This window comes from Delphinus delphis, chromosome 4, assembly GCF_949987515.2.
Source record: "Delphinus delphis chromosome 4, mDelDel1.2, whole genome shotgun sequence".
NCBI lineage: Eukaryota > Metazoa > Chordata > Mammalia > Artiodactyla > Delphinidae > Delphinus > Delphinus delphis.
In genome coordinates, this window is record NC_082686.1 from 61,773,367 (window position 1) to 61,798,170 (window position 24,804).

Sequence of the window (24,804 nt, forward strand, 5' to 3'; positions counted from 1 at the left end):
ATTTTGAAAGTCTATGAATAGGAGAGTGAACGCCTATTTTTGAAAGGTCAGAGTTAGAAGGTGGTTTGTTACACAGTATTGTTGTGCCAAAAACTGACACAAGTATTAAGCCTGAATCGACTGAAGCAATCACAGGCTAAATGGGAGACATTCTCTTAGGAAAGTACAGTGACATTCATCTTGTCATTTGATTGGATTTAGATTAGGCACTGATGAATAGGAAAGAAAAAAATTTATCCTTTCGTATTCTCACTCAAAATACATGTATGTGCGGGGATGAGTATACGGCTATTTATACAATTAATTTGTATAATGTACAACTAATTATACAATTTATACAATCCTGTTGATTTAGAAAGCAGCATAAAAATCCTTATTCCATTTTTTTCTCATAAACTATGAAATACCACAACAAGACTTAAAAGAAGTAGAAGCTCTTAAGTGCCAATTAATTATCTTGTCATTGACTTAGCTGTGATATGTGCTACTTCTCTTAATACATTTGTGTTTATCTTCCTATCACCACCCCGGGCCTTTTCTGCTGCTTCTAGTCCCATCTGTTCCAAAACCTAGCTTTTATTTAGAAGATAGTTGATAATCATCTCTTTAACATCTCTCTGCTACTCTACACAACATCTGACCTTATGCCAGTGTCTCAGTGTCTTCTGGTATAAATCCCTTCTGTTCTTCAGAGTTCCACATCTCCCCATTTTCTCTCTCAAATCCATATCTTCCTAATAGACTTAAAGAGAAGCATGGAATATACTCAAACTGATCCTCGTCCACTCCAATCCCTGATCCACTGTTCCGCTGAAACCCTGCTCTCCTTGAGAACAAGACTTACATGCTTACCGCCTGGTCTCTTGAAGCTCACCATCTTACCTGTTGGTGTTTTGAAAAGTTCAAGCAAAGAATGCACAGGTTGAACAGATTTCTATTTCCTTCACAGTCCCTTCTCTACCACCCTTATCTCAGACTGTTGGGAAGTATGATAAGTTTAGAAAAGAGGAGAGTCAACTCTCTGTGGCACAATGGGATTGTTGAGGTTATTTGGAATGGAAGTTTTGTCCTAACTCTCTGGCTGGAATGAGTGAATGTGGGAGAACAAGAGACAGCCACTCCACACCAGCCTTCTGAGCACTAAGGGTGTCAGTCCCTCTCAGGGCTAGACTCTGCCTTCTAGCACACAGAGTGAATAAACAGGTCCTCCTTTCCACTCTGCCTACAGTAAGTTGGAATTGAAAGGTTGCTTTTGAGGATGGGCAACATTCCCTCTGTTGAAAACTGTATTGAAGTTCTACCTAATGGAAATCTTGCTCTTCTGAAATTAAGTGTAAACTATGAGGTTGAATAGCAGTGTAATCTAAATATCCTTAATGCCAGATATTGTGCTGGTGAATTTTCAGAGTCCTGTGCACTGCTAGGTGTGCATGTGTGTGTGTGTGTGTGTGTGTGTGTGTCATGGTTATTAAGAAATGAAACTTGGATTCCAGTGCTCAGACTGGGGTTATATTTAGATGAGGTGTAGGAACTTCAGAGGGAGTCAAACTACAAAGTCTGGGTGTAGATCCAAGTCCCAGAAAAACTGATATTTCTCATATGAACACATCATTGAATTAAGTCCCAGAAGGCGTGATTTTCAGCTCTCATTTGGCCCCCAATTAGATGTAACTCATAAATGGATAAAGTGGCATTAGAGTATCTATGAAAAGGCCTTAGAGAGTGAAATGAGAGTGAAAACTGGCAATGGGCTTAGGGATTAGTATTCTATAACTCTATATGATAATCCTATAAGAATAACTTATTATATCTGAACTCTATAAACAATATAACATCAGTAATTCTGTTTAGGCATCTCTACCAGGCTATTGCCTAAGACACACTTCTAAAAATTGAACACCATGAGAGAAACTCTGTCCATGTTTCCATCGCTACTAAAGCAATGTGAAAAACATACAAATCATATTAAAAGCATCTTATATTGCATTTAAATATAATTACAGTAGAAGAGATAAGTTTAGGTACTCCCTTGGAACTGGCAAGAACATCCTTTTTTTGCATCTTTCCCATTTGTTATTGTTTGTAGACTTAGTGCATACCTAATACTTGTTTTATGTAAACAAATTTAAAAAAACTCAATAATCAGTATATTCCTTCACACTCTGTAGCAGTACACTTCAATTTTAATGAGATTTGGATTCAACACAGAGATTTTGATCTCTCTTCAAGTTGGTTATAATAAGATTCTACCTGAATTTCTAAGTCTTAAAAGCATCCATAGCTCTATAGACAGGACCGATGCAGAAAACGTTAATGCACTCTCTCTCTGGGTCATTCTGCAAATAATTCCCTGAACTTGTAGACAGGGTATGGAGCATCCACCCATAATGCTCCATAATTATTAATGACTTTCCAGATTAACAGTCATATAACTCTACTTGATAATCCACCAAGAACGATTTACTTTCCTACTATATCTAAACTCTCTGTGAAACAACATGACACTAGTAGTTCAGGTTAGGCATCTCTTCCAGGGTACATTAGTAGTTTGGCATGAGAATATGCCTCACTTTTCCAATAAAGGTTAAGATGTTATCCCAGGTAGAGGAGGTTGAATCCAAATTATGAGGGAGCCCTCTTGCTTCCTCTCTATTGTTTGCTTTTGTTTTGTTTTTATTTTTTTGGCCACACTGCGCTGCACAACTTGTGGGATCTTAGTTCCCAAACCAGGGATTGAACCCGGGCCCTCAGCAGTGAAAGCAAGAGTCCTAACCAGTGGACCCCCAGGGAATTCCCTCTACTGTTTCCTTTCTATATTTCCAGAGCACGTATCCTGCTCTTGCCTGTGTAAAGCCTTTCACCAGTCTATCTTTTCTTGTTCCCATATAACAAACAAACAAAAATGAAATTTCAGTAAAAGATATAGCGATTAAGTCTTATGTACTCATGTGTAAATGACTGATGAGGCTTATTGTATCACATCTCCCCAGAGATGCTTCCATATGCAAAGAGCTTCACACACCAAAGGGATAAGTATCTAGTGGCGAAAGCCTGAGCAGCCTTAGTCCTCTAATGAAGTCCTTCCCAACTAGTGTGCTGGATCACACAAATGTGATAGGAATTGGTTCCAGGTATGCAGAGATATGGAGCCCCTTAGCCCTCAGAGAACCTACCTAATTCCTCCCTCATCATGAGCAGCCCAGTCTAGTAAGCTGTAAAGATATCACCATTTTCCATGCATTTCTTGATGTGAAGAGTTTGTGGGAAGCTCAGTTAGGACAAAGGTAGACTTTTGGGAAGGGGAAGGGGTGTTTCCCTCATGACACAAGTTATACCACCGTGTGCCCTCTGTATACTTTTCTCACCCAACCCTGCCTTACTCCTAAAGACACTCCCAATTGTGTGTGGAGGGAAGGCCGGGAACGAGAGGTGGATTTACTGGCAAGCTAACTGTCATGGAATGGTGGCAGGAATGGACCCAATCTTCCTTCTTTCATTTATCCACACTCATTGCTATGTTACTATGAATTTTTTTAGGCTCCTCCCACTTCTGACTCTGGGCTCAGCCAGGTGACTTGCTTTGATCATTGAGATTTAGCAAACATGATGCACACTGGGGCTTGTTCTGCTCATGCCTTTTGCTACTGCCATGAGAAGAAACATGCCTGGGTTGGCACGATGAAAGGTGAGGGACATGAGAAGAGCCGAGTGATCCCAAGTCATGCCAGTCAAAGCCTTCTTAGATCAGTTGATCCCCTCAACATACAAGTGATCTCAGCCAATATCAGCAGAACCACTTTGCCAATTACCCCACACACATGAGCAAATAGGCTTATTGTTGAATGTTGCTGAGTTGTAGCTCTTTTTTATATAGCAGTATTCAAGCAACAGATAATGGATAGGCTAATGAAGTTTAAGTTTCAGGGTCTCTTACTTGCCAAGGTCCCTTTCTAAGCCTGTCGGAGAGGCTTTAGCTGTGTGTTCAATTTGGCCAGATATTTTGCAAAATTTGCAAAAATATGATATTTTAATCACAGCAGGTTACAACTGTTTCCTCCTTTCACCCCTCTTCTCCATCACACTTCTCCTAGTTGTGGGTGGTATTGTAGTGGCTTCAGTTATCTTGGGAATCTTGCTAAAGAGAAATTGAGTTGGTGCTGCCTATAGGTAGGTTGAATGGGACATGTTTATGAGGTTCACAGCTGATTCCCTGAATAGGTAAGTTATTATTAGCACCCTAGTGTAAGAATGTACCTTCTTCCCACTGTGCTGTCTTACACAGTATTGTAGGGACAAAGGTTGTAGCATAATATGAACATAACTTATATCACCCAATACCAGAATTACATGAGTAGTGAAGGACAAAGTTTAAAGTGTTCAAAGCCAAAAGATAGTGAATGGAAAATTCTTCCAAACATCAGACCTGTAAAATTTAAGCAGAGTAGTTCAGCCTCTTATGAAAACTATTTGGCAGAATCTACTAAAGCAGAATGTTTGCTGACCCTAGAACCCAGTCCAGAAAACATAACCAACATAACCATAAAATTCCACTCCTAAAACATAGTCAACAGAAATGGGTTCACATCTTTGTTAAATGAAATATAGGAGAATGTTCTCAGCAGAACTGTTTACAACAGTCCCAAACTAGAAGCTATCCAATGTCCATCAATAAATAAATAAATAAAATTTAAAAAATCGTGGTATATCCACACATTGGAAACCTCTATGGCATAAGAATAAACTATCTAAACCACGTGTATGTTACAAACACATTAAGGGAATGAAACCAAACACAAAAAAGAGTATTATAGGGATTCCATTTATGTAATATACAAAAGCAGACAAATAGTGGCTACTCTTATGGGGGTAGTAGCGGCTGGAGGAAGCCAAGAGGAGTGCTGATAGTGTTAGAGCAGGCAGATAGCTAGATGTGAGCAGAGAAAGCGGGGCATGGGCCAAATGGCAAGAAACCATATATCTTGTGAACAGTGGGGGACTTTGCACAGACAAAGAAAAGCAGGAACCTCCAGACTGACAGGAAACCATGCATTTGGGGCAACAAGCGTCCTGGTGGCAGACAAAGAAAGGTGGGAAAAGGCAGGAATCTCTGGCATCTGGTTGTAACCTTTTGCTCATTATGCCCTCACTACAATAAAATTAGTCTTGCAGATAAGAAGTACCCATCCTGCATCGACGCCATGACACTTCTGATCAAGGCTAAATGAGGATGAAAATCCCTCCTCCCCTTGGGAAGGTGGAGATGGGATAAGAATCAGGAGATACGACCCCAAACCCCTCCCTCCTCAATGAATATTCCGCTTATTCATTTTCACACCGCACATAACCAGCTTGCCAAAGAAACTCAGGACAGTTGCTCAACTGAGACTGTCCGCTCTCCCCCTGAGAGTGTATTATTGCTTAATAAATTTTTCATTTTTGTTCTCTTGACCTCTATGTCTCATCTCTGAATTCTTTCTGTGATGAGACAAGAACATATGCTCCGGTTACAATAGTGCTCTATTTCTTGATCTATTTCATGGAAGTATATTTGTGAAAGCTCATTGAGTCATACAAATATGAAAGGGGCACTTTTCATGTTTCTACCTTAATGAAACATTTGAAATATTGTAAACAGGAGATTCAGCTATCACCAAGATGGAAAACTTTTCCTTTTAGGAATATATTGATGATGCAGTGCATATAATCATGTTTATTATATATATAAATCATATATTTTATTTTTTATGTAAACTGGAGGCATTTATCAGCATTCTTCTTTTTAGGAAAGTAATCCATCACATTACTAGAAATATTGGGCGTGGTGGTATGGGAAGCTTGTCTATAAAATCCCACCATATCACTGAATCAAGAAATACTTAAATTTCTTGTCAACTTTATGCAAAACATTAAAACCAACAAAGATAACATAAAACTCTTAGTTTGCCACTAGAATGAAAACATTGGCAACACTCTGGTTAAAGATTGTTGTCAACTCAAAGAATATTTAAGAGTAGTCACTGTATAAGAAAACTTGAAATGCCTTTATATCTTATAGCTCAAAGATGAGAGGATCCCAATAGAGGTTTCCTTTTTTCCAAATTGAAAACATTCTGAAACATTTGCATGATATTGCCAATAACAGTTGTGAAACTCAAAGGAATTTTTTAAATTATCAATAGTATTATACAAACTTTGATCATTGGTAGCAAAGGAGAAATTAAATTGTCTTTATACATAGTCTATAGAAAATATTACAAACATATAGTCTTATACAGAAGCCATCAAAATATATACAACCAGAAAAAGGAGGGATAAAAGTATTAGATGTATATCAGCAGTTAATAAAATGATGATATTCTCTTGATTTTGTTATGTTTATAGTATGTACCAGTTTTTTTAGTGTATAATTTATTGCAACACCTACTTTTACTTTAAATAAAAGTTGACTTTTATAACCAAACTGTATTCTTTTTTTTCAAGAGGACTCCCAAGTTATGGAACTTTTAAGCCCTACAGAACCCAGAGGCTCATGCTGGGAATCACCAAGCATATTCCACAGCTATGTGCCCTAATGGCAGGGTTGTCTCCTACCAGGCAGGATGTCATTGCTTCAAACCCCCTTCCTCCTTCTAACTCCTCCTATGCTGCAGGTCAGTCAGGTCTTCTTTTCTCCTTCCTACTTTCCCTTTCCCTTTCTGTTCTTTCTTATTCTTAATTTAGACCCATTATGTACTGTAATCTGAATTAAAGTATGCATGGATACCTCTTTATTGCACCAGCCCTAGCCCAAGAATTTAGACATCTCTCTTCTAGTGCAATCGGACAAAGGTCTATCATGCAGCTACTTCACGTAGGGCGATCATATCCAGATCTCTGATTCATCCAGCTGATCCTAACCATTTTCCTCACCACCTACAATCCCTTGCCTCTGGCCGCTGTCTATACCCTAATACTCCCTTCTGCACTTCCACTTTGTCCCTAAGAGCACCTAAGAGCAAAGGTGAGAAGCTGGGAAAGAAAGTATGTGCTAACCATACATGAGCCTATCCAGGACCCTTTGGATGAATGAATATCCTCACATTGAAACATTATATGAGTAAGGAGAGAGAATGAGCGTATTCTGAGGTTTCTACGTTTATGCTGGAATTTGGGGAGACAGAGAACACAATAAAGTAAAAAGTAAGGGGCTTCTTTGGCAGACCACCTTATTTAAAATTACCATCTTCTGAGTTAGGATCACCAACTCAGCATTCGGATTTAATTCACTGTTCATGAAAAATGAAAACCATTGATACATATATTTTTCCCAAAAGGAGTTTAGAAAAAAGTCTCAAGTTACTGAAAGAAGGATTAATTTGTCTGTAATGGAACTAACATGCAGGAAAAATTTAAAATCAATCTCGTGCTTAAAAGCCTCCATATTTTCTCCCTCTTCCCACTGCTAGCTTGTTACCAGCGAGCACATATTATGCATATTACCCACAAATCTTTCCTCTATTTAAATTAAAAAAAGAAACACCATGTTTTTAATCAATCTATTTGCACTTGGCTGTCAAAACTCACAAAGGCACTTTGATTTCCTTTCATTATTCTCAAGAGAACCAAATGCAGATGAATAGAAAAGAATGAAAAGGAAGGCAAATTAAGGGTTAATACACCTTGCTAAATTCAGAAAAATGTAAAAAAAAAAAAAAAGGAGAACCGTGTTTATTCATGGCCTTTAAAAATCTGTGCTATGCTTCTTCCCAATGACAATTCCCAGGATCATCAGGCATAAATACAGGCTTTAACTATCAGATTGTTCTTCTGTGGTCCTTTTTTCTATTTCACAAGCAACAGCTCTTGACATCAAAGCAGCCCAATCTCTTGAATGTGAATTACAGGGTCTGGGCATTAGAGGCTGGGTAGGACCATCCCTAAGAACTTTGGGGATGTATCATTTTGATGTTGTTGGTCAAAGATTTCTACTGACAGTCAAGAGACCAAAGGACCGGACAGATGGAGTCGGATGACTCCTAGCAAGTTCCGAGCATTGGGAGCAAGGTGTCTTGGCAGGAACAGCAGAACCTCCATTGGTTACACAAACTGGCTGAACATTAGAACTTCCTGAGTGCAGTTTCCAGATTTAGAAAATAAAAATACAAGATGCCCAGCTAAATTTGAATTTCAGATAAGTAACACATCACGTTTTATATAAAACCCCTTTTCTGGGAGTGTATCAAGAGGCAATACGTTTCTTTGAATGGATCTATGGAATGTGGGAGGAGCAGGTGGATGGAAGTAACATGAGAAGGGATGCATGTGTTTAATACATGATAAGGACATACGACAAACTTGTAATTCCCTTTCAGTATATTTATTCCTGGCAGAATAAAAATCTATCTGTAAGACCACATTTATCCAAGACTCTTTGGAAATGATTACTTCTGGAGAGCCAAGTTTTTTGTTTGTTTGTTTCTTAATAGCTGGGTAGTTCCATCTTTAAGCAGTAAGATATTTTACATTTTAACTTCTTTGGATGGAAATCTTTTTTAATGTGTTGCACATATATTCCTACCAGTTTAAACAGAAAACACTGCTATTCATTCAACTTCTTTCCTTGAAGAGCCAGGGTTATAATCATGAGCATCTATTATAATAGATTTTAATATCTTTAAAATTCACTGATGGATCTGTTGGACTATTTGCCCTTACACTAAATATTATCTCTATGATGCTCTGAGTTTTCAATTTTCACATCTGCTTTTGTTTTTCTGTCTTCTCCTGGTCAGGCTATTAACTGCTATTCTTCCTCTTTTCTAATTTTTCCAAAATTCTTTCTCCCTTCAATTTGTTTCTCCTTATCGTCTAAGGTTTAAAAATAAGACAAGCAAGGCACTAAATTCAGCTCTTAGGACTATGTGAAATTTAAAAGAGCCCCATATTAAGGTCCTAATGGATTCTCCTATGAAGAAAGTGCATTAACAGCTAAAAAAAAAAAAATGATCATAAGCTGTCAAAATAGTTGCCACATAGATATTCTACTCAAATTGACTGCTAGCTAGTACCAGCTAGGTATGGTTATAAGGTGGGCACTTATCTAACCCAGGTTGAAATGTAAGATGTAATATTCTGCCTCTGGATACATACACAATGGTGCCTGAGGTAAAAATTATCTTGGTAGAAAGGAAGGTAGAAAAACACGGGACCAGTATCTGTAGGGTAGGTGATTCTGGGTCCAAGGGACAGTAGACACTGGGGCCGTCAGAAACAGTGTATAGAGAGATCATCTGGTCTGCCATTCACCAGCTTATATGATGTATTACCATTCATTTCATCACCTTGTGTCTTGGTTTTCTCATTTGTAAAATGATATTGATAATTAATACCACTTTTGGGAAATGAGGAATATTTCTGCTGCTGTCATTTTTCTAAACTGTTCATAAAGGATTCAGTGTGGTCTATTTTTCCATGTGATCCACACCTCATTAGCCTCAATGGAGGATCTTCTAAAGGAACAGCACCTCAGTCCTTGATGGTTATGATTCACAAGTGCAGAGTTTCTATATCCTGAAGGTAGTTTCCTCAGTTCAACCTGGTACTTCTGTGCTCATGCATGGGGGGGGCCTCTTGCCTTCCCTGGAAACAGATCCTGAGCAAGGCCTGCCATCTGGGTTTGGACCTCCATGTCTGCTTCTATTCCCACTCCTTGCCTCTGCCACTGGTTGGGTAAATGCAGACCTAGAGTTTTAGATATATGTGTATGTGGGTGGGTGCGGGTAGGGTAGGAAGGGAATGAGTAAGAAGCCTTACTTATGACTTCAAGTCTGAGCTTACCACTGATGCCTCTTACCTGAGAAACCCTGAACTGCATAGGGTTGGACTATGGTGTGTGTGTGGGGCAGAGGGGGTGGTGGAGGGGTATTCCTCAGATGCTTGTCCAGCCATTTATAAAGCCAATAATTTTTCCCTCATTTGGTCGGTTTTATTGTTGCATATAATTTTCTCTACTGCAAACTTGGAGGGGGGAGGGCAGAGCAGCATGAATCTAATTCAACCCCATCTAGAAATATTACCACTCCCAGGGATTATGGTGATTACATGATATAAAAGCCCGACACACAGTAGGCCCTGTGTAAGAGGGGAGGGACTGAGTAGAGGAAGATAAAATGGTAAAAGTGGCAAATCATAGTGTTCTACCTAATAGGGAGGCTGTGAGGAATAACTAATGAATGATTGTAAAGCCTTTTGAAAGATAAAGGCTATAGAAATGCAAAATAATAATATCAGGGAAGTAGACATGTCAGTTGAATATAAAAGACACAGCTTTTATTCCCATACAAATATCTTGGTCACCATCAGCAGCAGTGGAGAAGAAAACAGAAGAAGAGTATGTGACAGTTTAATAGTGTTTTGTTAGAAACAGAACACGTTTTAAGAGTGTCTGGACTTTCTTTAAAGTGAAAAGATGAGACCTGACTCACTGCCTGCTGGAATAGATTCAGAAGTTCCTCTGGCAAAAGTCTCTGGCTTTTCCACCCCTGATTTCTTACATTAATTAAATTAGGAGGGCAAATTTGGTTTATGAGAGGAACAAAGCCAGGAAACCATGCTGGTAGGCGAAGTACCACTTCACGTGGGAGCAGTGTGTGAGTGTCCAGCTCTGAGCAGCTTGGCCTTCCACCCTAGATTCAAATGTCACTCCAGATCCAAACCTCTGTCCCATCATATTCCTCCTGAGGGTGTCCTAGGGATTTAGATAAATTCGAGAAAAACCACCGGCTTACGGACTTACGTTCAGGAACCTGGGGTGAGGGGGAGCTCTTCGCTCTATGAGTGTTCTGAGGCTGCATTACCTCAATTTTGAATGATGATAACTGCTATGCAAAAAACAGTTTTTTCTGGCAAAATAACTTTGGGACACCCTGGATTAAAAAAAAATAACAGCTTATTTTAAATGTATAAGTTCCTAAAACATTTAATATGTTAACATGTATTGTGAATTTCCAGAAGGTAAAGGCAGTGTATTCCTCAAATTTGTTTGACCATGGAACTGTTTTCCAGAGTGTTTAACAGGATAAGGCACAAGGCACACTCTGGAGAATATTGTTCTAGGACCACCTACAGACTTTTCTTTTTGACTTAGGCTTCCTAAGGATTTTCTAGGGAGAGCTGAATTCCCAGAAGAGCCAAGGAAATGGAGCTGAAGATTCCATTTCAGTCCGAACAAAACTATTTAGGTTGCATCTCAGACCACTTTAGTGCCAATATATGATTCCGTAAATTTGTCCTAGGGTCTGCAGGTTGCTGTATACATTCAGGTACCCAAAAGGGAGAGCTTAATAAGATACAAATAGATTGAGACCCACCTAGTAACCAGCTAATGGTCCATCCTCCCTCACTGTGCCTGAATCAGGCAGACCTCACTTAGAAGAAAGTTCAAGACGTGGGGAACATGATGTTTTCTTATTTGAAAACTGTGAGAAATTTGCAGTGATGACCACCCCACTAAACAGACATAAAGGGAGCTCAAGCAGGGCAAGAGAGGAACTAGCGTGTGTAAAGTTCTCTTTGGCCACTCGGAGTGCACTTTGAGTGTGGGCTACAGAGGCCAAGGGGCTGTCAGGTAATGGTCATTTGAAGCCATGCATTGACATGGACAGCCATGGGCATCTCAGATGTCACCACAATATAGATGTAGACAAATTAGTTCAGTATCTAGAACCCAAAGGACAGAATTGTGCTGAAATCATGGAAAAGGAAAAAAGAAGCCTCATTTAATATGTTAAACACAAAACACATATCTAAGGCAGCCAGTCTGAAGCCGAAGCAGATACGTTCAGAGTACAAAGAATAACATTTTTAGCTAGCCTCGGCTTCCTTTCAGTCTTTCTCAACAGTAAGAGCTTTCTGAGAAATGCATTTATATAGGTACAAGCATGTCTCTGTGACAGCAGGAGCCTTTATTTGCATCAGATTTACTTTAACACCTGTTTGTTTCAGAGGGTACAGCCTGCCTAGGAAACACTCCAGGAAAGGGATTACATAAAGGAAGGATGCCGTACTCTGGAAAGAAGAGGCCGAGCAGTGCATTCACTGTTCCTATAAATCACCGAGTCTACTTTCCTTGGTGACTAAGAGAAAGGTGCTTTTAAAAAATTATTACTAGGAGAGCTGTGATTACCCTTGTGTGCATAACTGTCTGATGCCTATTTTTAAACCATGTCCTTGGAACACAATGAGTATTCAATAAAAGGTGAAGAGTGAACTATTTCAATAACTCAGTCTGGCACATCCACTAAATCTTATTTGTCAAATTGCCATGAAATCTAAATATGATGTTGTTTTATTCTGTTGATTAGAATGATCTGGTATCTATCTCTATACATAGTCCAAACATCCAGTTTGCACAGTCAGCAACAATCTAGATTCTTAAACATCCCAAGAAGGGGACATGGCATCTGGCTCCATTTTAAATTGTGCTTACTAACGACAACAGGATTCTCTAAAAATGGCGCTGGAGTCTATATTTATTCACATCTAATTTATTTCAGAGGGACAGACCCAGTTTCCAAACTGAAATATGGTCTTCCTGATGACCAATAGGAATGTCCTGCTTTCTTAAAATGTGAAAGGCAGAAAGACAATGAAGGACTGCTATATATATATATTATAATCCTTTACTTCCTCACAATGGCGCTCTAAGCATGATAAACAATTTGGATGTGGAATTATACTTAAATATTTACCCTGAGGATATCTGTTTCATGACTACTCTTCCCTAAGCTTGACAGATTAGAGAATTTCAGTGTGGGTTGTGATCTTAGAGATGCTACTTTCTAAACCCAAATTCTACAGATGAGAAAACTGAAGCGGGACAAGAATAAGAGCTTCATCTAAATTCAAATTGCTATTTGATATCAGAGCCGGCATTTCCTACAGACTCCGACCCTAAATCCCAAAGATTTGACGATCATCTACATTTACTAATTTTCTGCATAGAGATGAGTTGGAAGGGTAAAAGAGCAGATGTACAACCAGGAGAGAAGTTGTCTGCCCCAGTGATTTGACTCCTGTTTTTTATCTTCAGTATCAAGGGAAAAACTGACAGTAAAATAACAATGGTGAGCTAGAAAAAAATAATATTCTCTTGTTAGGTGCTTCCTGGGCCCATGGCACTAATACAGTGGATTCTGCATCAAGGTGTAAACAGCTGATTTTGGCTTATGGCTATAGATTCTGGAGTCAAAAATGTCTAGTGTAGTATACACTATTTTCTTATTTATTTGAAAGATTTCTTCTTTACTGAAATTTTTACTTTTTCCTCTCCTAATTTTGACAAGGCAAAAAAAAAAATTTCTGTATCTCCCACCCACACATATTCTCCCCACCCCCCTGCATTCAATTTTGCTCTTGTCATGAGTAGCAAGCTCCTCTTTAAAGGCTTGGTGAGAAAACTGAAGCAGCCGGAGCACATTTATGGCTTCTCTGGACAAACCTTTGGAGTCTCTGCTACAAGAAACATTCTGGGTCTGAGCATCTGGGTTTAAACTGTCAGTGATGGCAGCTAAGAGTAACTTACATAATCACTGCCTTTTGCCAATTTAGCAGCAAAATACTAGATAGGAAGGCGTATGTATAATAATACATTTTTATAGGTTTTGAGGTGTGTCCTTGGCTGCCTTCTCTTCTCCTTCTACTTACTTTATTTGGGCTGCAATTACTCCCCTGATGTGGATGCCTTCCAAAATAGTGTTTCAAGGCCAGATCTCTCTGCTGAGCTACAGATACATATTTTCAACTATTTTCTACATATTAACCTGGATGTCACACCAGCATTTCAAAAGCAACGTGTCAGAACTTGACTTTTCATCCTATTGCCACAAACCAGCTTATCCCCCTGTATTTCCTCTCTCAATGTATGGCATCTAAATTCCCTCAATAACCCAAGTCAGAATATTGTTAAATCATCCTAAGTTTTCAATTTCCATAATATCAACATCCAATTAATTATTAAGTAAAATCTAAATATAGCTCCGATACATCTTCTTCATTTCTCCATCACCATGGCCTTAGTTGAACACATTATCTTATCTCATTAAGGCAACGAATTTCTACTAAAATTAGTTTTACAGGATATACAGAATATCATACCTAACAAGTGGAGAACACAAATTCTCCTAAATACATATGGATCATTTGCAAAAACCGGACACATTCAGGAATAAAAAAGCAAGTCTCAATAAACAGGACTGTTATTTACGGATCACAGTCTCTGGTCAAAACGCAATTAGAATTATAAATCGGTGACAAAATTTAACTAGGGAAAATAAACCCTGTCCATTTAGAAATTCTAAATAACTCAAGGGCAACAGTATAAATCATAATAAAATAAGAATGAATGATAATAAAAATACACAAACCAACTCTTCTGGGTTTTAGTTAAAACAGTTCTTAGAGGGTGACCTATGACATTAAGGGTTTATGTTATAAAGAAAAAGATGTTGAAAATTAATGAGCTCAGCATATACATTTAGAAGTTACCAAAAGAACAACATAATAAACTCATAGAAAGTAGAAGAAAATGATAATATAGATAAGACCCTAAATTATTATAAAATGGAACAATAGAACATAAACATAGAAAAGATCAACAAAACTGTAAGTTGGTTCTTAAAAAAAAATAAAAATTATCGAGTCTCTGTCAAGAGTGGTTAAAAAAAAAGAAAATGAGAAAAGAAACAAATATTAGGAATAAAAAAGTAGACAGAACTACAGATGTTAGTCAAAAATTGAATGTCACTACAGATGAAAAAGATGATGAACTATTATACATATTTTCAGAACTATTTATTGGGAAATTAGAAAAATTTATGTCAAATGCTTTTTTTTACATGAATTTTAAAAATTCCAAACAATATAACTTATCAAAACTGATTTAGAAAAACAATCCAAATTTATCTTACCACTCCTGCATTTATAAACATGTGAAATACTTTACAAGTAATTTTATTAGGCTAGAAAAACTTTGAAATTATTTCCAAATCTGTGTCCTAGTCTCCTCTCTCACTTCTCCCAGATCTAACCTTCATTCTCAGCATGATTTTTCTAAAATAGAAATCTGATCGTGCCAATCCTTTGGGGACACTCTTTCAATGGTTTCTCATTACCACCAGGCTAAACCATCAAAGCTCCTTCCTCTGGTATCCTGTCTCCTCATTCACCTCATCTCTCGCCTGCCTCTCTAACCTCATCATTCATCATTCCCCATGCATTTTTGTTGCACTTTTCCAAAGATGCCGTATTTTTGCACTTCTCTGTTTCTTCACTCAAACACTCTCTGACTTCACATTCTTGTCTTTCAAAACTAGATTCAGCTGGTCCCTACTTTGGACCCCCCCCCCCACCAGAGCAGTTTTGTATGTCTTCTTCACAGCACCTACCTAACCATATTGAACCCTGCTTTCGATAATAGTTTGTCTTTTTCACGATAATGTGAATTTATTAAGGGAATTTGTGGGTCTTCAGGGCTCAGCACATGACTGGCATATTTCAGCATATCATGGATGAAATGCTTTTCTGTATAGCTTGTTTTGCAATTTAATCATCAAGTAGAACCTTATTTCTGTGGGAAAGTATATTCCAGGGTACAAAGAACAATCGAAAATGCACTTTTGGAATACAACCCATTTGTATCTGTAGGTTGGCATCATCTCTATTAGTTATGAAAAGTTTCCCAAAAGTTTGGGATATGGGGAGACAATAAAAGCATCATCTTTCTCCCCTAAGTACTTCAAAAGACAGGAAGCTCACAGGTGCTCTAATAGGAGATACTGATGACATTGGGAAGCATTCTTTAGTGCACAGACACATGGCATCCTGAAAAAAATCAATGTTTTACCTTCCTCCCTGCTGGGTTTCACTTCACAGTACAGAGCTATCATTACAAGCCTCCAAAATACACCTGTTCGGTTTTTCATCTGTGAATATTACACTGATTTCAATTAAATTCCAAAATAGGTACTCCAGAGTCCTCCTTAGAATTTTTAATATTTGGCCTTTAATATAAATTGATCCTTTGCTAGTGAGTCAGTAACACAAAACCTGGAAGAGGCTTTGAGAGTTATTAAAGTCACAGGCTGTGCAGCTGTGTAGGGCTTACTTGGGAACATGTACTATAGAAAATACAGCCCTACATAGAGAAGTCAGATGTTTACAGTACATCAAAGGCCTGGCATGAGAACCCGGCAGAAGATGCCAAGATGCTCGTTTCCCTCAGCTGCATTGGCACTTGTAGTTCTCAGCAAAAGAGAAAGTTTCATCCTGGCTGCCCCTCAGGATCATCTCTCATTCTAGGGTGTCAGAAAGTCGAGAGCCTACAGAATACTTATGAGGGGTTCTGGGAATGAGAAAATACTGGGTACTCCTGTTTTGCAAAATGCTGGGGAGGTGAGGTCAGCCAGAATTCCCAGGTCATGAGGCTATGGCGGAACTGGAAACAGCAAACACGACTTTTGGCATTCAGTCTGTTCATCTGACCACTGGACCCTGGAAACAGGTGCTGAAACCTTATGGAAAGCAATTAGAGCTCCCATCCAGACTATAGGCTTTTGCCAATGTCAAAAGGAAAAAAGAGCTGATGAGGTTACCAGCCCAGGGAATTTCACTTTCTGGCTCTCCTTCAGTATTATGCCAGAAATGCATTCAATGATGGAGTTCTGCCACTTATAACATGTGTCACTTTGCCTTTGGGAGAGAAGAGGTAACTAAGCGAAGTTACTTTTATTTATTCTATTTCATCTATCTGAGACCAGCATTTATTAAGCATGGTACTGAGATTACGCTTGATTTCCCCTCAGTCTTCTTTTATTGTTTTTTCATGTAAGTCTTGGGGAAAATAATATTGCACTGGAGAGCAAATGACTTAAATGAATCAGATGTTGTCTGGGTGTAGGTACTGCCACAAGATCAACTTTATTATTAGATGTTATCATAGTTACCGCAACACGTAGCTATCTGCAGAGTAAACTTCAAAGAGCAAGCAGTTCACAGCTCTGTAATCCAAAGAGGGAAGCAGCATGGAAGAGCAGAAAGAGCTTTAACTTTGGAATCCCATTTCTCTCTCCTTTTAGCTGCATATCCAGGAGCAAGTCACTTCAACCATCAAAGCCTTAATTTATTCATCTGTAAAGTAAAGCTAATAGCTTTGTTTGCTGAAGGCTTTAAATAAATTACTACGTATAAAGAGTTCGGCACAGCTTTTGGCACACAGCAGGTGCTCCTTGCATGGTAAGTCCTCTTCCTTATTTTAGACATGCTTTTCCAAGAGAGCTCAGAGATAAGATGTGGTCCAATAATCAGGTATTACATATTAAACTGAATTAGAGTCAGCTAATTATACCTTTGCTAGTTTGATTTCAAAGAATGAGCAAAATACCTTTTTGGGGCTGATTTGAATTCTTAGTAAGGTTCCACCTACAGAAACCCAGGTAAAGAGGTAAACAATAAGCTTAATAATTTGATGTTAGTACCAAATCAGAATAATTGTAATATGTAAAACAAACTCCCTTTCCTTCAAAAACTGCACCAGTGGGTTGGTTTCCCATCTCAGTCCTGTACTGTTAATGCCAACACACCCAGTGGAATTTGCTACAGTCACCCTCCAGTCTTGTTGCTTGCTTCCAGCTTGCTCCCACTTGGATCTATTTCCTCTTTAGTTTATGACCTTGGCTCCAATTTTCATTCCTCTTTCTCTATCTTATCCATCTTCTGACTTTCTGCTCTCCCTCAGGCTCACTGTAGGCTACTTCCCCAATCAGATCTGCCTGACTCCACATGAAAGAAAATTCACAGGGAAGAGTAAAATAACAAAAGGTAGCTCCCAAATAATTGGGTACTTGTTTGTGAGTATTATAGAAACTTAACAGTAAAAAGGTTTTTCAGTGAAATGATTTAGCTTGTAATCAAAGCAAAATCACAGATTTGTATCCGAAGCATTTTGTCGAGGAAAAGGAAAGGTGTAGGTCCAGCTGCTGCTGGGTAAGACAGGACATTTGGGGGGCCACTCAAAGCCTTCGTATTCTGAAGATCACCACGATCTTCAGTTTCCACTGAGTGGGCAGTTTCCACTCAGACAACATAGTTTGCCTCATGTCACTGCTGACTTCAACTGTCTGTAGATGGATTTTTAATGTTAAAAGAGTGCTAGTGACCTATACTTAACTCATGGAGAGATTTGAGGCCAGTCTATGAAATCTTGGTGTTAACCAAAAAGGGAAGATAAGAAAGCTTTCCTTATATTTTCTTAAGAAAAAGAACCATCACTCAAAACCTACCCCCGCACATCGAATCTAATGATTTTAGGTTACTCCATACCTTAGAATATTATGCTGTACCAAGCTTAGTCAATTACAGACTTATCCTTTATCTTACTATCATCTTGCTAACATGAAATCTCTAGTATAATCTGCCCATCTGTAAGGATCAGAATAAAACATTGCAGACGGGCAGATTTGCAAAACTCGAACCCAGGGACCGACTTTGGTATTTACCAAAGCGAAGGATGAGATGAACTCCTGTTTAGACCTTCCATAAGCCTAACTTTGAAGTTGCTCATAGCTTGACCTTTCTTCTATAATTTTTCAGATATTCAGCCTCTGATATTTATATAGAATTTATTTCTACTATGACCAGAACACAAAAGAGAAATATAAAAACCAAAGGACAAGAGACAGCATTACTATGCTGAGTGCTGTTAATTTATGTCTTTTAGTGCAAAAAAAGCATTATTTTTGAGTCATCTTAGACAAGGAATTTGCAGGAAATAAATCTACATCAGAGACTTTACAGCTTCCTTTCTGAAGTCCTCTCCACTTACAGCGTGCCTGTCTTCACGTCCAACATACCTAGAAGATCAACCTTGACCCAGGCACTGAATCCCTCAGGCCCACAGTCAAGAGTGACATAAGATGTTCTAATTCATTCTTTAGGATTCCAAACCAAGTCATCCTTGCTGTTTGTTTTGTCTCCCATGACCTTGTACTTAAATATAAATAGTATAATTTTAACCTTTTCCTGAAAGTCTCAACTTAAACCCTAATTCCGGTAAAAACTGGATTCTTGTGTTGTTCTATATACACTTTCCCTATCCTAATGGCTGTCTAGATTCAGTATCTGTCTAGGACTGGGGAGTGACCTTATTTTTGACCACCTACTCACTTCATCCTTCCTTACCCTTGATCTCTCTTTTGCCATCCCAATAACACAGATTTCTGATGCTAACTGCATTCTGGAATTCCAAGCATCTTGGTTCTAGATTTCTGATTCTCTGCTCACTTGTCAGATCTCATATTTCTGCTAGTTCCCCATCTTGGCTCCTCTGAGTCTGCACAGTTATGAAAGTGGTCCTTTTGGCTTGTCTCTGTCATGACATATAAGTGTAAAACCAGTTGAAAGATCTCCAGATGAATGATTCAAGTGTTAAGTGGCCAGGTGTTTATTTCTGTTCCCTTGGTATAGTCACTCACCTAGCTTACAAAAGTTCTTGTTTTTATTTCAGGAGCAATATAAGATTTCCACCCCCTGCACCTCCTATAAATACACCTTGTCTTGGAAACTCCTATTTCTAGGTGTTGACTCAATCTGTCAGTTTCTATTTCCTAACTTTTTAAATTTAGAAATGCATCACTTCTTAGGATGGGCTGTATCTGCTCAGTAGGTTGAAGGCCTCAGTGTGTTTGATTTTGGGGAGATGGTGCCACAAGGGTAAAACTGAAAATGTTCTAAGAGCTAAAGAGATATCATCTGCATTCCATCAGTTCTGGGACAAAAGTAGGAAGACATTAGTCAAGATAAATACACTTTTAATGAAAAATTTGCTATATTAGAGAGGAGATAATTTTGCTTTCATTTATCTTGTTCTACATAAATTTCTAGTACTTGTGTTTTACTCTTCTAAAAAGCCAACACAAATATATTTATCCTCCTGTTGGCATTACTATGTTTAGGTTAGTTATTTTTTGCTTGTAAAGACACATCTAAATCCTTGATTCTTTGTGCTCATATTAGTGTTTGTCTTAATAATAACAATACTTTTCACATTACAGATCCATGTTCTCTCATTAGATCTTATTATAACCCTGGGAAGAAAGTAAGAAAACATTTTTATTATTCTCAGTTTACAGAAGCTCAGAGAAATTAAGTAAAATATTTCGAGTCCCAGGGCTAGTAAAAAGTGAAATTCAGGTATTTCTCTAAATCTTCCTTCTTTCCACCCAGCACTTCTCAAGGCTTTTCACTCAAGTACACTGGGAAACAGAGTCGTGCAGAGTCTTGTTCCTAAGGGTCTACAACATAGTTTCAAAAGTCTACTGCAAATGTAAAACGTCTTTTATGTTTCATCTTCTATAAAAATTCAGGCAAAATTTGCATTCTCTCTGTAATACATCAGCATGTGTTTTAAGGTAAGCAACGCCTCCTCTAACTGTACCACCCTCCCATTTGATTTTTTTAGTTAAACTTTTAAATTTTGAGTTAATTGTAAAGTCACATGTAGTTGTAAGAAATAATGCAGAAATCCCTTCTACCTAGTTTCCCCCAGTGGTAAAAATATGGCACAATACCACAATCAGGATGTTGACATTGATACAGTTAAGGATATTAAACATTCCACCACCACAAGGATCCCTCATGTTCCTCTTTTATGGCCATAATACTGCCTACCTGTCCCCACCTCTTCCTTAGCCCTGGAAAACACTAGTATGTTCTTCATTTCTATAATTTTGTCCTTTTAAGAGTGTTATATAAATGAAATTGTAGAGTATATAACCTTTGGCGTTGGCTTTTTTCAGTCAGTATAATTTACTGGAGAATCATCTGTGTTGCTGTGTGTATCAATAGTTTATTCCTTTTTATTGCTGAGTTGTGTTCCATGGAATGGATATATCACAGTTTAACTATTTGCCCATTGAAGGACATCTGGGTTGTTTCTGGTTTGGGGTTATTTTAAATAAATTTGCTATAAACATTTGTGTACAGGATTTTATGTGAATATAACTTTTCATTTCTCTGGGATAAATGCCTAGGAGTATGTTCACTGGGGCATGTGGTAGTTGTGTGTTTAATTTTTTAAGAAAATGCCAAAATTTTTCCAGAGTGGCTATACCATTTTACACTCCCAATAGCAATGTATGAGTAATTCAGTTTCTCCACATCCTCACCATCATTTGGTATTTCAATATTTTTTATTTTAGCCATTTAGATAGGTATGTAGTGATACCTCATTGTGGCTTTAATTTGCATTTCCCTAATTGTTAATGATGTTGAACATCTTTTCATGCTTATTTGCCATCTATACATCCTCTTCAGTGAAATGTCTGCTCATTTCTTTTGTTCATTTTTCTGAGTTGGTTTTCTTTGTTTGTTTATTTTTTACTGTTGAGTACTGAGGGTCCCTTATATATTCTAGATATCAGTCCTTTGTCAAATAAGTAGCTTCTCCCACTCTAATTTTTTTCATCCTTTTAAGAGGTTTTTTTTTTCAGGGCATAAGTTTTTAATTTTGATGAAGTCAAATTTATCTTTTTTTTTCTTTTTATGGATTATGCATTTGGTGTCAAGTCTAAGAAAACTTTGTCTAGCCCCTAGGTTGTGAAGATTTGTTTTCTCTAAAACTTTACAGTTTCATATTTTATATTTAAGCCCCTTTCTTGGTCCTTTAGTTAGAGAGAGCAGGCTTTTGTTGAGGCCTTTTTGGTCTACGTCCATTGGCATTTCCAGGTTGCCAGTTTCTGCAACTCCAATCTGGGATTTATAAAACAAAAACAAAAACAAAACCACAGGGAACTTACGACCATGTTGTTTCCTGCATCCCAAGGTCCTGACCTAGTTTGCCTCTTCTCTCCAATTTTTAGAGTCTTCTATGTTTTATATGTAATATGTAGGACTTTGTAATTCTGTTTTGTTGGAGGAATAGGGATAAATAAGTCTACTCCATCTTTCCAGAAATGGATGTACCTCAATTTGACTTTAAAGTAGAACTTGATGGTTTAGAAAATATGTCATGTTTATTCGGGCAGGCAAGCTGTATTATTTTAATATGTTCTTCAAAGTCCACAGCACAAAAATATATGGAGGACAGATGCTTCAATAAATTGCAGGAGTTTCATGTTGATGATTAAAAAATGAGAGAGAAAAACTAATCTTCATCAGTTGAGTAATTACCCATTTAATGACCTCTAGGGCAGAGAATATAATTGATACCATTTTTTTCTCTCTGACTTTATAGTCCTCTAGACTGATAGCAACTCGTTTTCCCGTGTTTTTTCTCCATCCCACTCAGTTGGTTGTACTGACATCTCCAGCTCATTGGCAGCATGACAAAGCCACATCCTTACTGACTTACAGGTTTCTGTCAGTCTACAAATATTTACTGAATGTCCCCAGGGGCAGAGACCTGTGCTAGGTGCTTAGCAGGCTAGCAGCAGCCAGTGTCCTTTGCCCTTCAGCCTCCCTAGAGCAAGGACTGTCAGACAGCTGAAGGGTGCACAGGTGTTTTAGGTTAAAAAACTACCCTAGAAATGCCTTTCTTCAGCAAAGCTCTTTTGAAGCTGAGTCTGAGTATTATCTTCAGAAAAGGAAAAAAAATTATGTAAACTCCCTATTCCACTGATGAGGGATCTCCCTTTGACATGGAAATTGAAGAGGAAAGTGAGTGACGCATAACTAATGTGGGCTCTTCCACAAAACATCAGTTTTTCCATAAGGAGTGCCTTCTTCACATATGTCTCCTAGCATGGTCCCTGGCACATAGTATAGGCTAAAATCCACCTACGTCACATTGAGCCACAATCATGTGTAAAGCCATAGAGACACTGAGAAGGGAATGCCCAGGGAACTGAACTCCATAAATCCAAAAGCATTTCAAAAGAAGAAAGAAAAAAAGAAAGGGGGGCAGAGAGAGAGAAAGAAAGAAAGAAAGAAAGAAAGAAAGAAAGAAAGAAAGAAAGAAAGAAAGAAAGGAAGGAAGGAAGGAAGGAAGGAAGGAAGGAAGGGAAAGAAAGGAAGGAAGGAAGGAAGGAAAAAAGAAAGGAAGAAAGGAAGAAAAGAGAGACAAACCATTAAACCAATAAGTTTCACAGAATCACTGTGCAACTAAGGCAGCTCTGCAAATATAAGAGTTCGAATGATTAGTGATTTAAAAAATATAGGCCCCAGAGACATAGAACATTCAGAGAACTGACAAAAACTCTTGTCAAGGAAAAAATTATTCATGACACTTATTAGAGACAGTAAGGCTGACTTTATTCTGATTGTCGAGATAAGTGTAGGGACCATTACAATGGTGTTTTGCAGTAGGGGAGAGAGATCGGGCTCTACTCTGAATACAACAAGGAAAAGTGGGAATTTATAGACAAGGAGCAGGATTGGGGTCAGTGGATGGAAAATTAGTAAGAGGCAATGGGGAATTCTGGTTAAAACAACATTTAGAATTCTTGCTAAAGGCAGGCCAGGGTGATCAGACATTACCTGGGGGACAGTGGAGGATGAGGAACTTGATCTGTCAAGGATGATCAGATATTGAGGATGGGAGATTCTGGCTAACTGATTGACTTAGCCAGGATTCTTGCTAAGACTGGACAATACAGAGATGAACATGGAAGCCCAAAAGTCAGAGCCTTGACAAAATGTGAGCTCAGAAGAGCTTGACCAAAGTTTGATCAGCAAGAGACTCTTTGTCACTCTCTCCTTGCTCATACCTCAATCAGGCTCCTCTGAGCCATCTTCTAGATAAGACCTCAACCTTGGCCTCTGTATTTGCTGGGACTGCATAACCCAGTTTTAGCAAGAATCTAGCTAAGTCACTTTAGCCAGAATCCCTCTATCCTGATCACCCTCAATATCTGATCAGATTCTTTATCCCCCACTATGCCACCCTTGATATCTGATCATCCTGGCCTGCCTTTAGCAAGAATCCAGGTAGGTCAATTTAAAGGTTAAGAAATTCCTCTTAAACGTTGATGTCACCTCTTAGTAATTTTGATCTGCTAGCCTCTATCCACCCCCCCCCCCCAATCCCCTGCACCAACTTAGTCCTTGGCCATAAATCCCCACTTGTTCTTGTTGTATTGGGAGTTAAGCTTGATCTCTGTGCCTTACTGGGGTAGTCTTCATAACTTTCACAACAGTTCTGAACAAAGTCTTCCTTACCATTTTAACAATATCAGAATAAGTTTTTCTTTAACAGACTCTAAATCTAGAGGAGAACTTTGGAGGCAGCTTCTTTTCTGCTTCTCTCTCTTATTTCTTTTTATTACCCCTAAACTTGGACAAACTGAAGAGATAAGCATTTCTCTTATAGCTACCCCTAGATCTGTGCTTTTTAGCTGCATACCACATAAAACCTGACATATAGTGTTTGGGAGAATGGGGCACAGGCACAGAGACTCAAAACTTCTTCATTTTTCCTAGGCTCTTAGGATTCTTCTGCACTGCTGGCAAGTTGAAACTAGGAAGTTTATTTTTATTCTTGAAAGGACTGTATCCTGGGTTTGACTTGAAATGGGGTGAGACAAAAATCACCTTGAAAGGGTCAAAGTAGGGGAGCGGTGCAGAAAGTGGGGACTGTTTATTTCTTTTATTTACCAGGAAGCCAGAGAGCAGCAAGAGTCTGGTGCCTTGCTGTGATATAGAAACTGTCTGGGTCCTAGAATCAAGATGGCAGAGTAGAAGGACGTGCTCTGACTCTCTCTTGCGAGAACACCAGAATCACAAATAGCTGCTGGACAATCACCAACAGGAAGACAGTGGAACTCACCAAAAAAGACA

At 38.4% G+C, this 24,804-nt stretch overlaps 1 protein-coding gene across 1 annotated transcript in view; it reads right to left on the reverse strand.

Moving 5' to 3' along the window:
• Positions 1 to 24,804, reverse strand: part of LSAMP (limbic system associated membrane protein) — a 643,487-nt gene that overhangs the window by 86,373 nt on the left and 532,310 nt on the right. The gene's annotated exons all lie outside the window — the stretch shown is intronic.